This window comes from Macaca thibetana, chromosome 2 (assembly GCF_024542745.1).
Source record: "Macaca thibetana thibetana isolate TM-01 chromosome 2, ASM2454274v1, whole genome shotgun sequence".
NCBI classification, from domain to species: Eukaryota; Metazoa; Chordata; class Mammalia; order Primates; family Cercopithecidae; genus Macaca; species Macaca thibetana.
The window spans coordinates 23,269,641-23,281,247 of record NC_065579.1 but is presented as its reverse complement, the minus strand read 5'-3'; the positions used below and the strand labels follow the sequence as shown (position 1 = coordinate 23,281,247).

The following is an 11,607-nucleotide window of genomic DNA, read 5'->3' as shown; positions in this document are numbered from 1 at the left end:
ATTCCTCCAGTACAGACAGTCCCTAACTTAAGATGGTTCAACTTATGGTTTTTAAATTTTTTGACTTTCCGATAGTGCTAAAGCAGTAGGATACTCTTGAGAGATAGGCCGAGTGGCAGCAGCAGCGGCAGCCAGCCATGCAATCACCAGGGTAAACCACAGATACTCTACAGTGTATTGTGTTACCAGATGATCCTGCCCCACTGTAGGCTACCGACTGTAAGTGTTCTGAGCATGTTTAAGGTAGGCTGGGCTAAGCTCTGATATTTAGTAGGTAATATGTATTAAATGCATTTTTGATATTCTCAATTTACAATGGATTTATAAGAAGGTAACCCTGTCATATGTCTAGGAACATCTGTATTTAATAATGTCCAAAGTTCTGGAAAGTACAGTGGGAAAAAGTGAGGAGAACTCACTACAAATAAAATGGTGAGTGAATGAATGGCTAACTTTTATTTGTTTTCTACAGTTGATGCCTTAGGAAGTTGAAACAAGAAACCTGTACAGCAGTTAGATAATTAAAATGGCACATTGACAGAAGATGGTTTCCTTTGTGTCTGATACATAGCATTTATGAATGAAAGTGCTCAGCATCCCAGTGGTTCTCCTTCTGAACTGGCTCATCCATTACTGGGGTAATGATTTTCCGTCCGGGAAACAGCAAAGCCAAAGGCCTATTACACAGGCAACATAAAGTTAAAAAGACATTATGAATAAAATGTTGGCTCATGCCGGCTTTTGCCAAGCCTTCTCCAGAGAAGATTGCCTGATGCCGACACGTGTTTATTACACTTAATAATGTTTACATAATTCTTCTTTGAGCTCATTAGAGCTGTCAGATCAGAAGTAAATGTATTCCCCCCTCTGTTTATCTCTAAAGACTTCTCAGTCAATAAAGCAAGATGAATGACATCCAGGGCGCAGACAAGTACTCTTGAGCTTTGCAAACACTGCCAAGTTAAACCCTCAGCCAGGGTGGGCTTGTGAGTCTCAGGACTGCGGGAGCATGCATCTCATCAGCCAATTAGTTCTCTTAGCGGTGCTTCTCCAACTTTCATGTGCTTGGAATCTCCCTGAGAGCTTCTTAAAATACACAATACTAGGCCCCCTCTCCAGAGATTTTGGTTCACTAGATCTGGGGTAGGACCCAGAAATTTGCATTTCTAGCAAGCCCCTAGGTGATGCTGACGCTGCCAGTGCATGGAACACACTCAGAGTAGCCCTATTCTGGAGTTTATTTCCAATAGTCTCTTTTGTTGGGGAGGAGGGTGGCGGTACTCCTTGGCAATTTGGGACATCCTGGCTGGCCTGTGGCATGCATCAGCCACAGCGGTGAAGGCGGCAGGGGCAGCAACCAGAGCAGCAGCAGTGGCGGCAGTAACAGCCGGCCGCCGCCTCCTGCTCAGCTCACGCGGAAACCCCACTGGGCCGTCGTGGCTCCGCGCGGTTGCGGGCCAGCGTGGAGAGGCGGGACGTGGCGCCCGGGGGCGGGGCCTGGCGCCCGGGGGCGGGGCGCAGCGAGCCGGGCTCCCGCTGTCTCCTCTCAGCGGCGGCGGCAGGGGCTGAGGGCACAGCCAGCGGGCGGCGCGCCGCGGACTCCCAGGCAGCCCGCCGAAAGGTAAAGCCAGGAGAGCGCGCTGGCGGGTCTTGCTGTTGGGTGGCTGCTGTCCAAGCCCCGAGCGTCCCCGGAGCCCCAAGCTGGGTCTGGAAGACCAGGGCATTTGCATGGCATCCAGGGACCGGCTGCCTAGCAGGGATTTTGCGTGTACCGCGGCGGGGCCAGGGGCTGGGGGTGGGGTGTCTGCAGCGGGAGTCCGCGACCGATCCCAGGACATCTGGACTCGAGGACAACTTTGCGCAGCAGTCCTCTTCCAAGTTCCCTTTATTGCTATTGTCTTAGCGCCTGTCTGACAGTCTCCCCGGACTCCAGCTTTGTTCTCATTAGGCCAAACCAGCCGTCCCCAGGGGCGTGAACCCAGGAGTCGTTGGCAAGTTGCACCTGCCAGTCGGATCCTCCCCGGCTCCCTTCCCATCCCTGCCGGGTCCAGCGCTGTCCTGCGCACATTAGGGCTGGACACGGCGAGACCTGGCGCCCTCGGGAGCAGGGGTTCTCGCTCCATTCCCCTGTGGGGGTCTAAGATCGGGGCCGGGGTATCGGACCTCTGGGTCGCGGCATGCTTTGGGGCCGGAGAAAGGGCGAGAAAAAGTTTGAGCATTGGCTGGGCCTAGGGAGCGGGTAGCGCCAGGCTGCACATGGCAGGAGTTGGAGAGAGTACTAGGGGCTTGGCGCTAGGCAGAGGGACCCGGCCAGGGACCGAGCCTTGGAGGCTGAGCCTCCAAGCCTGGATTGTCAGCCGGGAAGGGGTGCTTGCTGTGTGCGCGCTTTGGCAGGAAGGGGCTGTGTGTGATTGTGGAGATGATGGGCGGAAAAACAGAGAAGAGAGAGGTACTAGGATTCTGTGTAATTGTAGTGCGCCCCAGTGTGCACTTTTCTCCCTCCGGATATTTTGAAGAAGGTGTGCACGCGATGTCTTGTACGTGGACTCCCGGAGGTGGGGGTGGGGGTGGGGACGAGGGATAAGTTTTACCTAGAGCTAGAGCTGGCGTTGAACGTGAACAGGTGACAGAAGACGTGTGTGTGTGTGTGTGTGTGTGTGTGCGCGCGCGCGCGCGCCGTGGCCAAGGATGCTCGGGTGCTGGACCGCCCGCTGTGCCTCCACACACCCCCGCCCCGCCCCCTTCCAGCTCTCAGCGCGGGTTGAGTTTCCCTGACACTCCCCGCCCGAGGCAGGCAGGCAGAGGCGAAGTGATGGTCGCAGAGTGAAGCAGACAAAAGGGTGCGTTTGAACGACCCTTCCAGGACCAGACGGCTAGAGTGTAGGGTGTGTGTGTGCGCACGTGTGTGTGTGTGTGTGTGTCTGTCTGTCGGTCTGTCTGTCTGGAGGGGGTCCCTGCTCTGCCAGCTATGGAGGGACCACTGAGAGAAGAGGAAAGAGGTAGGACCGGGAGAAAGACAGGTGAGGCGGAGCAGAGAAGAAGAAACAGAATGGGAGAGAGTCGAGAGCCGAGATGTAAAAGCATCTTACCTGATTGGACGCAGATATATAAATTAATTTTAAAAAGAGGTTCTAGAAGTAGGAGAAGAAGAAGAAAATAGCCCTGAAGCTAAAATTTTAGAGATGGGGGCGCAATAAGTTTGATTATTTAATAAAGGTATCTTATCGAGCCATGGTAAAGTAAGTCTAAAACCCTCTCCGAAGTTTATTGCTGGTTTTAGATAGTCTCCTTTGACACATCTTTACAGCACCTACTCCAGAAGTACCTTTTGACTGTCAGAAAGAAGTAAAAGGCATGTATACACAAATAAAATGCAGCTAAATGAAGTTTAAATGAAGCTTTGAGCCGGATTAAATGGCTTGTGTAACTGCTGAATGTTGCTAAAGTACTGTCAGAGCTATAAAATAGCCAGACAAAAATAAAGGAAAAAATAATTGTAACAAGAAAATGAAGGCTTTACAAGAACTTCAGTAATGAACACATAACAATTGATGGTATGATGCAGTAATTATTTTCGTATTTACGCCATTAACGATTGTAATTTAACGTTAATGTCCTGGTATTTTATTCCTTCTCATTTGCAGACAAAAGCACATCTGAGACGCCATCAGGGAGTAATTTGGTAATATAAAGTCATGAATAGAAAACACTAAACCATGCTCAGAACTCTGACAACATAAAGCGTGAAACAAAATAACCTCATTTGCTGTTTATTATCTGTCTTTATAATTCTGTTTACCATCATTTGCATAAATGAATAGCTAAATTGTATAGTATATTCCTTCTTGGACAAAAAAATACGTGATGCTTATAGATATGGCGGGGCGGGGGGAACTAGTAGGTAATTCTTACCTTAAGCATGAAGAAAAAAAGAAACTCTGTGGGATTAGAAACTGTTGCAAATAATCAGAATGCAAATTTAACCTACTTTAGGCATCCTTATTTTATTTAACTTGGCTAAGGTAGCTTTAACAATATATATGTAATTAGGAGATGCACAGACCCTAAACTTCTTTGCTAGCAAATCATAACAAAACTGAACTGAAGAGCCACACATTATGTCATGAAGCAGTTTTGTTAATCTGAAAAACTATTTTTTTCTATTCAGACTTTCAAAGGGTAAATTTTCTGAAAGAAGGAAGGAGTTTATTGGAAGAAGTTCAAAGCAAAATTATTTCAGCAGAAACTTAAGTTATAAACATCTTAAGACAATTAATCATCAGAGTTCACACATTTTAAAAGTATTGTGCATTGTTTTAACCATAGGGACATTTGTTAAAACTTCTTTACTCATATGATAAAGGGAAAAAATAATAACTGCATTAAAAAGGCTGTAAAGTAAAATGCCAGCAAAACAGCTGAGCAAAACATGTGGTTAAGAAGGATCAATCAAGCACATCAATGTTTAAAAATATCTATTTATTATTACCAGACTCATAAAATAACACAGTGATTGAATATCCCTTTTCCTTCCCATACAAATCTGCTGATCTCATGTGGAAGAGCACAATGAAATCAGTATTACCTGAGAATAGATTCCATGAGAGAATAAAGACTTTGTATATATTTCAAGTACAGAGAAAAAAAAATTTAAATGGGAAGTAAGCCCTTCATTACAGTGGAGCCTAGTGATTGTGTAAGATTGGGGTAAGTTCTTAGCGGTTAGTTGGCTACAAACTCATTTGTTTATTCATTTCTGTGCCATGCATTTATTAAGTACCCATTATTAATGACCAACTGTTGTACTAGGTACTGGGGTTTCAAGGATGAGTTAGACTCATCCCCTGTATTTAGAAAAAATTGAGTCCCATAAGATATACAATGAATGTCTATTAAAAATAAAGTTCTTAAAATGAGTACACAGTTATGTGGGAAAATAAATGCAATAAAATATGAGAAGTGTCCACCTATCCTAGAACTTGGGAATAAAATAGGCTAGACTCAACTTTCAGCTCTGTTTCTTACTAGTTATGAGAACCTGATCCAGTTATTTAACCTCTCTGAACCTCAGTTTTCTCATCTGATAAATGACAGAAAGAACACTTCCCTAAATCATGGGGTTTTTACAACAATTACATGTCAACATATTTTTAATGTCTTCTATGTTTAAAACCAACGCTGGATCCCATACTTCCCAGCAACCCTTACCTCATTTATTTTCTCCATGTCATTGTCAAACTTCTGGTGAGGCTTGTCTGCACATTTTAATCTCCACATGCTAATCTCCACCTCCTCTCTACCTTACTGTCGGTCCTCCTCCAGTGTGGCTTCTGCCTCCACCGCTTACGAAAACAACTTCTCTTGACATCAGCAGTGACTACTGAGCAGTGATCTGCACTCTTACTCAACTTCTTGGAGCATTGGACAGAGTTGACTTGTCCCTTTTCTGTCATAAGGTATATTCTGTTGGCATCTTTCACTGACTTTGGTGGCTTCCGTGGGACTGTATGTCTTTAGTTCCCCATTTTAGAGTTGATTATTTCCCAGCTGGCTCCCCTTCCATGATCTCATCTCTAAATAAAGACTGGATCTTTCCAACACTAGGGCTATATTCTAGCCCATCTTTTTATATCGCCTTCCTCTTCCCTCCCCGCCTTCCGCTTTAGGTAATATCTTTCATTCTCATGGTTTTAAGTCTTATCCATACAACAACTCAATTTATGTCTCTAATCCACTCCTGACCTCTGAGCTCCAGCAACATCTATTCAATTGCTCACTTAACATCTCCATTTGGATGTTTCACAAGCATATCCAACATTTTACATCCAAAATTAAAGGTTATATTATCACTACCAATAACCTTCTAAAATTATTCTCTCTTTAGTCTTCTTCATTTGTGGAAATGACAGTACCATACTAATTGTTCAGTCTAGAAACATAGATTTATTCCTTTGCCTCAACTATTTCTTTATTTGTCATGTACATTGTGTCCAAGGTAGGCATGTGCCTGATACCCACAGGTAGGCCTGCCAGCATTGGTGGATTATAGTCTGCAGTTGTTCTGATTGGCCAGTGCTCTGGCCATACCAGTTGGTAAGTATTTTGGACTATTACCCCTGCTCATATCTCACCTTTGTTCACCTCCATCATAACCCCTAGTGTCCAGGCCAATATCACCTTTTACCTATTATTTTTGTCCTGACATGATAGATGTGTGTGACTAGTATCACTATTTAAAGATAAACTGATTTGCTATATTTTGCAGATTATATAAGTTTCACACAATCTAATATTAGGAACTTGAACAGCAATTAAGAAAGAGCTTATACCTTTCATGGTAACTCACCAATTTAATACTAAGAGGTTGGATATGTTCCAAGGTAGAAGTCCTTTGTGAGCTGAGAAATATGCTTAGTGGATCCCACGCTAAAGCGACAGATTATGGAATTTCACTTTTGCCAAATTTGGAACACAGTACTATGCTTGATTGTTAATTTTAGGAAAATGAAGTCAGATTAAATTCTACCACTAAAAAAAAGTAAATTTAAGTAATCATAATCTTGAATAGCCTGCTTTTTCTCTTGGCCAGCAGAGTACATATCATAATAAACTTAGAAATATATTTAAAAGACTGAGAATCAAGCATGTTCAATGTTGTATACAGATTTTTTTTTGACAAAAATTAAAAATGAAAGCAAAATATTTGAGTGAGAAGTATCATTAATGTCAACCCCAGGACTGTTGTAGCAGGCTTCCCCTCTTTCACTAGGAAGCCACTGTTCTGAGCATAACTGGCATCCTTGAGTTCACTTCACTTTGTATGTGGTACATCTGAGAGGTAAAGGTAAAAGGTTTTACCTCCCTCAAAAGAACAGTGATGACCTCAATGTAATCATGTAAACAAGAGTCCAGTGATCATTCAGTGGTAAACAAGAGTCCAGTGATCATTCAGTGGTATCATTGGACTCGAAGGTCAAGAAAAATCTAAGTTTCAATTTTCTAGGGATAGAAGCAGTTTTACTCACAAAAGAGTCACAGGACTGCAAGAAGAATTTCTTCAATTGTAAGCCCACTTTATATTCTCTGTTAGTCTTTTTGTGCTGATCCTGGCTTTTGCCTTTGCATTGCTCTGGGCTGTAGAACCAGTCTCATAGTAACTTTCCCTTTTCTTTTTATTTCTTCCTTTCCTTTTTCCCTTTTTCCCACTTTTTAGTTTTTTCATCTTCAATTCTTCCTTCTTTCTTCACTTTCTGCTGTGCCTTTCCACTCTCTCTTCCCTTCTTCTGTCCCTTATCCTTTTAAATTGTCTTTCTTCATCCTCTTACATAAGCAAAAACAAACAAAATAAAAATATCTGTGTGAGTTTTGCCCTGGCTATTTCCACCATTATAGGATTTCATCTACTGCATTGCCCTTGCCTTTTGTACTTGATGGTCTTTGCATTTATCATGTCAAACTTATATCAAGAAGCTTAAAACTCTTGCCTCAGTTTCACCTATGCCAATAAGTAAACATTGAAAAGATGGAAGAAAGGGAATTGATAAAATGTGTCTGTGGATCCATGCTACCATGCTCTAGAATGTCCCTTTTCCAATACTGTAGTTTTTACAAGCAGGTGGCAGAAAGGTAGCAAGCCAAGTAAATAACTCCCTGAATTCAGGTACCATTTTGGAAGATTCATACCCATCTTCACAGGGATGGCGAAAATTAGAATAATGGTTTTTAAATGATGATTACTAATATTGATTGAGTGCTCTCTATGTGCCAGACTCTGTACTAAAAGCTTGGCACATATTATTGCATTTATTCTTCACGCCCAGTAGGCTCATATTATAGGTAAAGAAACAGCCTTAACAAGGTTAAACAACTGGAACAAAGGTTGCAGAACCAAAAGCATGGGAGTGGCAATTCAGATCCTCTTAACTGCTGTTCTTTATTCTGTAGTAGAGCACCTCCCCAGGAAAAACCAGGTTCTATATCTATGAATATATTCGTAATGATAGAGCACTGTCGAGATGCCCAGAAGCCACATTATCTACATTAATACGGACACACCTCAAAGAAACAATGGGTGGTGAAAGTTGTATTCATTGGCCCTGGGGGCCCAAGACATATAGGTCAGTTGAGTCCATCTTAAGGTTAGATCCTTCACAAGAAAGCATGATAGAAGCAATTCACCATAGATTGTCTCTTCAATGTGGTTACCGGGGAAGCCTGAAAACAAGTGGGATTTTCAGTCTAGGATGACCTAAACATCATGGGCTTTGGAAGAGACTTGAGTGACTCTCTGCAAGTGCTCTGTGTTCTCTTTCAGGACAATGCCCGTTCACATTTTTAGGTAAACATGCTATAGTTTGTCTTTTGAGACAGTGAATGTAGATAATGCTAGATCTGAGGAGAAGAGAAATAAGACAGCATTGTGTAAAGGAAGTGAACCTTGACCTCCAAGGAAGGAGCAAAGCAAAATCTCCTCTTCTGTGAATGGAGGCAATTGGAATTAGGTCTCTAATTCTTTGCAGCAGCAATGCCCCAGGATCTTATACGTGGCAAGAGACTGGATATAAGAGAGGACAGCTGGCAATCAGTAATGTGTCTTTTAAGGTTTCAAATATGACTGCTGTTTTCTAGCAAAGTTTATTCAAGAACCTAGTTTGAATTACATGAAAACACTGGCAGTCAAAAAAACATGAGAATATTCCAACAACTTCATGACTGGAGATCCTGTTTCTACTGTTGCCTCACATAATAGCTACGTTGGCCTTAATAAAATGTTAATCAGAATATGACATTTATTGTGTCAGCATCCTCCAAATGGCTTCCCATCTCACTCTTACTAGAAGCCCAAGACCTTACAGTGTCCTACCAAGCTCTTTATGATCTGTCCCCTGTTATCTCTCTGACCACATCCTTGGCCTCCTTTGTTGAATGAATGAATAAATGAATGAGTAAATGATTCTTGAGCGAGACAGGGAATATCCAGGGTGCTCAATAGTGTTTATTGAATCAATGCAGGAGAGGATTTACCGTTTTATTGAAGATACTTTGGAGAAATTGGTGTTAGGAAAAAGAAGCACAGAAACAATTTAGAGAATGTGAATAACAGTAGTATATCAGAACTTCTGGATGCTGACGTAGTTTTTTTTATCATTTATGTATGTATTTATTTCGTAAGTATTTATTGAGATCTGCCAATCTAAAGGTTGGATGATCATCAATAAATGGGAAGATAAATTCACCAGCCCCTTGGGGCTGACGTTCTATTGGGAGACAAATATCACAATAAATTAGATAAATAAAACGATCATTTCAGATAGCAATATATCCTATGAAGAAAACCTTATCATATAGTTTACCTCTTTGACCTTATCCATTGGCCTCCTTCGTTGAATGAATGAATGAATGAATGAATGAATGACTTGAGTTAGCCAGGTAATATCCAAGGTGGAGAATACTCTACTTGCAGATCCCACATATTCCTGGTAATAACCATGAATAGTGTGGTCATCTGCAAATGGTAGAGATCACAGAGATGAGTAAAGTTTAAACAGTCTTGTGTTGAGTGAATATATAGTCTTGTCTTCCTTAAGATTTTTCCACTAGTGAAATAAGGCTTATTACTAAAATATTGTTTGAAAAACAGTTTGACAAAAGAAGATCCCAAATTGATGGCTTCTGTAAATGTGTTCTGCGTTTAATTTTAGAACTGTATTAAATGTTCCAGTGTTACAATGACAATTGTAGTTTTCTTTTGATAATTTAATAAAGAAGTAAAACTTAGAGTAGATAGCTTTTTTCTTGCCTCACATGTGAATATATTCAATATTACAGTAAAAAGAGATAGTGCTGAAACTTTTAAATTGAAGAGGTTCAGATTCTATGTGATTTTCATCGTACTCAGTTTATTTTCTCAGTACTGATTTTGGCCCTCTTATTTTCCGGTTGTGTTAATTTTGTTATGGCACAGATCGAAAACTAGTGCAGGCTCTAAATCACCAGAATTGGCTTGGAAACATAAATGATTAATGACAAAGTCACACCAAAAAGGAAACAATGATTGCTGTGAATGAAGCATTCTGAGTTTTTTCTGATATTACTCATTAGGGTCACCAGTGACCATGAAGCCTGTATTAGTTTTCTATCACTGCCTTAACACATTAACACAAAAATAGAGGTTGAAAACATCACACATTTACTATATTACCGTTTCCATAAGTCAGAAGTCCAGGCAGGCTTACCAGGCCAAAAATCAAGGCATCAGCTACCTTGAACTTTTATCTAGAGTTTTAAGAGAAGATTTTTCCTTCAGATTTGTTCAAGTTGTTGGCAGAATTCAGTTCCATGTGGTTCTAAGACTGAACTCCCTATTTCCTTGCTGGCTGTCAACTGGGGATCATTCTCAAAAAAGAGTCATTCTTTGGCTCTATCCTTCTTCAAAGTCAGCAACAGTGAGTCCTTGTACTTCCAATTTCTCTGACTTCCACTTTTCCTACATCTCTTCTACTTGCAGCCAGAGAAAGTTCTCAGCTTTTTAAAGGCTTGTGTGATTAGATAATCCAGGATAATCTCTCCTTTTTTTAAGGTCAATTGATGAGTCACTTTAATTACATCTGCAAAATTTCTTTTGCCATGAAAGGTAACATACTCACAGGAGCAATGGCAGAGTGACAGACAGCATGGCCAGAATTTTGCTTACCAGGGCCCATGAAGTCTACCTCTGATGATACGGTTGTCAACTGAGAAAGACCAGATAACCTAAAAACTATCAGACACTATAGCTTGACAAGTATATTGGAAAGCTATAAGTTTTTGGCGAAGGAAAAATCAGTGATCTTCTAGTACATCCTGTAATAAAGCCACTGCAGGGTAAAGATAGCCATGGTATTAAACAAAACAGAAATAGTTTATTTAATTTTATGAGATGTGGCCTCCAAAAAGTAAGCTTAAATAAACAAAGAATACTTCATGTACTGGGATGGAACATTCAAATGCCTTCAGGAGTCAGGAGTCAAGAAGGGAGGCAGCAATAATATATGACAATAACAATATGGATTAAGAACATGAAAGAGGGCAGTCCTAACTCAGCTCCAGGAACTTGCTTTACTTTGGAGCAATTTCAGCCTAGTAATGATAAATGTCTGACTTTATATGAGGATTTAGAAATCTGAATTTTTATGTAACTCTGGAAATCTGTGTAAAATCTCCAGGTTTTTTTTTTTTTTTTTTTTTTTAATGCCAACTAAATCAAAACTAAAAACAAAAGAAGCACCAAAACCTAATATATTATGGGATGAAATTTGGCTTGTGGGCTGCTGGTTAGCAATTTATGGTTTTAGTCAGATGGACCAAAGTACATATTTGAGTAAAAAAGTATTTAATATAATAGAAAATACTCAATTTAGGAATTGGCATTGACAAAGATACTAATTTACTCCAGTATAGCAAGGCTAGGAGGTTTGTGGCTTCAGCTTTCAGAAGTAAAAGTGCATGCAACTTTAGTGGTCTACTTTTGTTAATCCATAGTAAAAAATATGAGCAAAAAATAAAGAAGATACTGCTGTAATGCTGTTCTTGAGTGTTTAACCTTATTTGAGTGTCTAGAATACCACT

The 11,607-nt window shown here is 41.0% G+C and overlaps 1 protein-coding gene across 1 annotated transcript in view; it reads left to right on the top strand.

The window, feature by feature from the left end:
• Window positions 1-1,538: 1,538 nt before the first annotated feature.
• Window positions 1,539-11,607, top strand: part of RARB (retinoic acid receptor beta) — a 770,770-nt gene continuing 760,701 nt past the window's right edge. Inside the window, exon 1 of the mRNA XM_050779494.1 lies at window positions 1,539-1,621. The gene's annotated coding sequence lies outside the window, so the exon portion shown is untranslated. The remainder of the gene's footprint in view (window positions 1,622-11,607) is intronic.